The sequence below is a fragment of the Myotis lucifugus genome, unplaced genomic scaffold (assembly GCF_000147115.1).
Source record: "Myotis lucifugus unplaced genomic scaffold, Myoluc2.0 scaffold_1936, whole genome shotgun sequence".
Lineage (NCBI taxonomy): Eukaryota > Metazoa > Chordata > Mammalia > Chiroptera > Vespertilionidae > Myotis > Myotis lucifugus.
In genome coordinates, this window is record NW_005872984.1 from 14304 (window position 1) to 19667 (window position 5364).

The following is a 5364-nucleotide window of genomic DNA, read 5'->3' on the forward strand; positions in this document are numbered from 1 at the left end:
AGTCATAGAACACTTCACACCTGACACAGACTTTCACACACCATCCCTTTCATCCTTTTTTTAAAATATAATTTTACTGATTTCAGAGAGGAAGGAAGAGACGGAGATAGAAACATCAATGCTGAGAGAGGATCATGGATCTGCTGCCCCCTAATGGGGATCGAGCCCGCACTAGGCATGTGCGCTGACCGGGAATCAAACCATGACCTCCTGGTTCATATATCAACGCTCAACCACTAAGCCGCGCCCGCAGGCCCCTTCATTCTTGATGCTGCCCTTATCAGACTGCTGTTGCTATTACTGTCCCATTTTACAGATGAGAAAACGAGGCCCAGAGTAGGCAGATGGCTGGCCACGTCCCCTCTCCTTGCAGTAGTTCTCACTAAGCTGCGTGTTGGAATCACCGGGGATTTCTGACAAACTCCTGCGGTCTGGCTCCCACCCCAGCCATGCTGATTCCATTGTCATGTGCAACCGGGTGCAGGAGTTCTGAACGCTCCGGGGGTCTAAATCGCAGCCATATCCAGGAAGGACCGCCTTCCAGCTGCTGCCTCTGTGCCCGAGAGGCACCGTGCTCAGGGCTGTCTCCTGTAAGAACGGGGGCTATTTCGCCAGAACGAACAGGTTTAAAATGGTAAAGGAATTGATGGGAAAGCGAGGTGCCCTGGAGCCAGGTGAGTGGGGGGAGGAGAGACGAGTGCCCGCCCCCCATGGAGGAACTCAGGACCCTCTGATGTGCTGAGCAGTCCTCCTCGCCTGTGGGCTCCCATGATGGACTGGCTCCCGCATCCTATTATGCGGAGTGAGGTCAGCAACAGCTTCCAAAGACTCACCTCGACCTGCTCCCAGGAGGACTGCCTTCTGCAGCCACGTGGAGGCCAGCTCTGCCAGCCCAGAGCGTCTGGGCCCTTTGGAACTGACACTGAAGTCTTCAAACTTCACACGCAAACTCTAGTCAGTGTCCCCCCGCCCCATTGACCGGATGTGACTGTCCATGACCTCAGACTCCTCCACGGACAGTCAGAGAACTGTGAGGTCACTCGGAGGTGCAGCTTGTCCATCAAGAGCTCCACGGCGTCCTGAGCCACAGAAGTGCTCTCAGGAGAGATCGAGCTCCCGGGGGAGGGGGCGGCCCCGCTGGGATCACACTCCCTGAGGGCTCCGAGGTCCAGGCTTCCCCACTTCATGGAAGTGCCGTGCCCACAGGAAGCTCACATCCCAGCTGTTGGCCTCCAACCTGCAGCTGGGAGACCAGCAGGCTGGAGCGACGCTTACGACCAGCACCTCAGGGCCACAAACCAGGGACCACCTGCCCCGCCCCCTCCAGGAGCCTCCAGGGCAGCCCTCACTTCCTCCAGCAGAGAGGACAGAGGATGCACCCATCGCGAGCAAGGTCTGGGCACTGAGGCTGACACAGCCTGTGGGTCGGAGCGAGGCCCCTGGGGGAGACCCGGGGCGGAGCTGGAATAGGCCTCAGGGGAGCGAGGAGAAGCCAGAGACCGTGGCCTTGATGCCCCCTCTTTTCGAACCCGAGAGGGTGGGAACAGTGCAGAAAGGCCCGGAAGGTGCGCTGGTTCCCCCAAAGGGAGAGTTGGAAACACCCAGCGGAGCAGCAGCCGAAGGCAGAGGACTGACGAGTGATCAAGTCTTCACGTTCCCTCTCAGATCATCTCTCCCATCAACACGGGGCGTGAGCACGGACATCACGCGGTGCCAGCACTGACCCTGCAGCACCCAGAGGCGGACCCTGGGGAACGGCAGCTCAAAGTCTTAAAAGCAAATGAACTTGGGCTTTGCAATTGGTTTGAAAAGCCTCAGAGATCATTTTTCCCAGATGCATGTTGAGTTCAAAAATGAATTTATTTATGTTCCGCCTCCTTCTAAGCATGGAACGGAGGCAAGTTCCACCGCCCACGTGGGTCTTGTCCAAAACCGCGAGCGGAACCGTTTCCGTGTCACTTGGACTCGCAGGAGGGCACGGTCGGTCAGGCTCAGGACAGGACCCCGTGGGAGGAGATGCCCTGACAGGACCACTGCTCCCATTCCCTCCACGCCCACAGCCCCAGGTCTTATTTAGCTACAAGACCTCGTTTCTCATGCTATTTAAGTTTATTTAAAAAAAAATATTTCTATTGATTTCAGAGAGGAAGGGAGAAGGACAGACAGAAACATCGATGATGAGAGAGAATCATGGATCGGCTGCCTCGGGCACACCCCACACTGGGGATGGAGCCCGCAACCCGGGCATGTGTCCTGACGGGAATCGAACCGTGACCTCCTGGTTCCTGGCTCATGCTCAACCACTGAGCCACACCGGCCGGGCCTATTTAAGTTTCTTAACCTTTGCAGAGGGCGGTGAGCCACCAAACTCCTCTTTGAACACCCAGGGCGCACGCGCATGCGAGCACACACACACACACACACACACACACACATTGGTTGGCCAATAGGGGTGGGAGGGATGGGAGGTAGTGTGAGGAGGACAGGGAAGGGGCCACAGAAGATGGGGGAGGGGATAAAAACACACCTGGGGAGACAGCCCCACAACAGTGATCCCTCTAAGCAAGAAGCAGACGCAGAGGTGGGCTCTCTGGGGCGGAGCCAGCCCCGCAGACGGCACTGCAGTTCACCCCGTGGGTCTCCTGGGAAGCCCGTCACCTCGTGGCGGGAACCCTCGGGCCCGTCTAGTTTTGTCCCCTGACACAGAGCGGACGTACACCATTTCATCGTGGTGGGTCGTCTGGTCAGAGCAGAGGCCGGTCTAGCTCTCCTGGTGCCCAGAGCGGGTCCCCTCGGTGCTCAAGGCCACACATGGCCAGCTGCTGACTCCCTCTTGTGGGCAGCACAGTGCTCCCGTGTCCTCTTCCAGCTCACTGAGCCGCACCGCATGGAACTGGACAGCAGGGCCGAGCCAAGGCCCATTCCTTAGGGAGCGTTTGGCTAACGAACCGATATTCCTCTCAGTGAAAGCAGCAGCCGTACGTTCGTGTGACTTAAAGCATTAGCACCTGGCAAGTGGGTGACCCAAGTATGTTGTGGCCAATGAGCTCGTCTCAGGGCCTCCGCCTCCGGGACGGCCGCTGGGATTTACTTCTGTGACGGGGCTGCCTCTCAGGCCGGGGTTGCCGGCCGGGAGCCCCTCTGGGCATCGCTCTTTAAAGGACAATGCGTCGAACACGTGGATGTGTAAATAACTTAAAAGCTAATTAAATGTTAACAGGATTTCCAGACGCTTATAAAATAACAGGCCAGAGATCTGCTTCACAGAGAGCAGAGCGTGAGGCTGGCTGGGCAGCAAGACCGCCTCTAGCCCGGCACCACTGGGGGCCGCACCCCAGGCTCAGCGACAAGGGCTAACGCGGCTCCAGAATCCTCGCTGTCGCCCCCGCAGCACCCGCCATCGGGCAACTCTGCCTGCTGGTCCAGAGCAGAGCGCTGCCCCCAGTTCAGAAGCAGCAGACGGGCCAGGCCACTAGGCCTCGGACAATCAGAGCAGCGTTCAGTCCTGCCAGCCTTCGGGCTCCCACTGAGCACACCATCCACTCGCCATCCACACGCCACCCCCCGGGCACTGGCAGCAATGAGGGGCCTCTGCAGGCGGCTCCCAAACAGCCGATCACGGCATGATTCACCCGTGAGATCATCCCAGAGCCGGTCGCTGGGGGGACGTGCACGGAGTGAGAAAGCAGCACAATCCTGAGTGTGTGATTCCCACAACAAAGAGGCGTCTTGGGGGGACGTGGGGGAGGGGCGTGGAGGCTGGAGGCCTCTCTCTGGAAGGCCGTCCTCTGTCCCCGGGTGACGACGCTCAGGAAGTGGGCCCAGGGGGCGACCTCACCTGAAATGCCCAGCAACAAAGGCTGGGGACTCGAACGCCACACGAAGCTGCTGCTTAAAGCTTCCCGTCCAGAGACACTGGGGCTCCGACCGTGCAGTCGGCTCACCCAGTGACTGTCCGTCAACCAGGAATGCTTCTCTCAGTGGGTCTGTCCCCAACACACACACCTCGCAGGCGCTATTCTGTTGGGATCACGAGCGTGGTTATTTTCTAGAATCCTCAGCCACAAGCTACCTGGACTCACTCCGACCTCCTTCCAATCGGATCTACACGGAAAAGTAGGCTCACAGCCCTGGCCAGTGTGGCTCGGTTGGTTGGGCATCGCCCCAAAGGTTGCTGGTTCAATTCCAGTCGGAGCACAGGCCTGGGTGGCAGGCTCAATCCCCAGTAGGGGGCGTGCAGGGGGCAGCCAACGGATGTTTCTCCCTCTCCCTTCCAGTCTCTCTGGAGTCAATTTAAAATAAAGGTAGGTTGACGGTTGTACGAGAAACAAGAGCTTATTCTTGTATTTATCAACATTGAATTGCTTCCCATGGAAACAGCTGTAACCCTCCTACCCCGGCCTGTGTGTGCAAAATGCCTGCGGATGCCCCACCTCCAGGGACTGAGGACCATCTGGCTCTCATGGCAGCCGTGTGCACGGGGTGGCGGGGCAGCTCCGACTCCAGGCCTGCAGTCTCCCCCTCACAGGGGAACCCGCTCCCAAAGCTCTGGAGTTGGTGTCTGGGACGGGCGTGCCTGCTCCCGCTGACGGGACGCCCCACAGGACGCCCTTCTGGCCTGTAATGCAGCTGCACTCGCCTGGGGTCCAAGCAGGAGGTCCTGCCGCAGGAGGGACAGGCCAGAGGGTGGTAGAGGGCGGGAAGCAGGAGGAAGCTCTGGGTCCCGGGCGGACCCCCCATTGCATTATTCCCACCTCCCGACTCCCACCCAGAACGGACCTGGGGAAACCACCGCTTCCAACTCAACGTGCAGCCAAGAGCGTCCCTGCTTCCCACAAGCCCGGCGCCCGTGGAAAGAGCCGTGTGTTCATCTGCTCGCACGCTGCATGCTATTGACATTTCCCACCGACCGCAGGATGCTCAGTTGGGAGGTGACACGGAGCTGACGGAGGGCGAGGCCAGCAAACTGCCGACAGCCAGAGACCCGAGGGGTGTGGACAGGGACTGGGGAGCTGGGAGTTGTCTGAATGCACCCGCCCTGCACCCCCGCTCCGTGCCCATCATGCCCTGGGCAAGACTGAATTCCCAACGGGAAAGAACCGGAAAAGAAGACAGATATTAGAAGCATCTCCTATCTAACAGGGCAGTGAGGAGCCAGGAAAATTCCAGGGCAAGTGGAATAGGGAAACTGAGGCAGGAAAGTGCAAGCAAGGCCAAACAGCCCGGGCCCGTGTGGCTCAGTGGATAGAGCATCTGTCCGCAGACCAAAGGGTCTCGTGTTCAACTCCTGGTCGAGGGCACGTACCCAGATTACGGGTTTGATCCCCTGCCCGGGTGAGAGCTTGTGCAGGAGGAATCAATCCA

At 58.9% G+C, this 5364-nt stretch overlaps 1 protein-coding gene across 1 annotated transcript in view; it reads right to left on the bottom strand.

Annotated features, from left to right (window-relative positions):
* LOC102437789 (CDK5 and ABL1 enzyme substrate 1-like) overlaps positions 1–5364 on the bottom strand; it is a gene marked incomplete at its 3' end in the record, with an annotated part of 24643 nt that overhangs the window by 3459 nt on the left and 15820 nt on the right. The gene's annotated exons all lie outside the window — the stretch shown is intronic.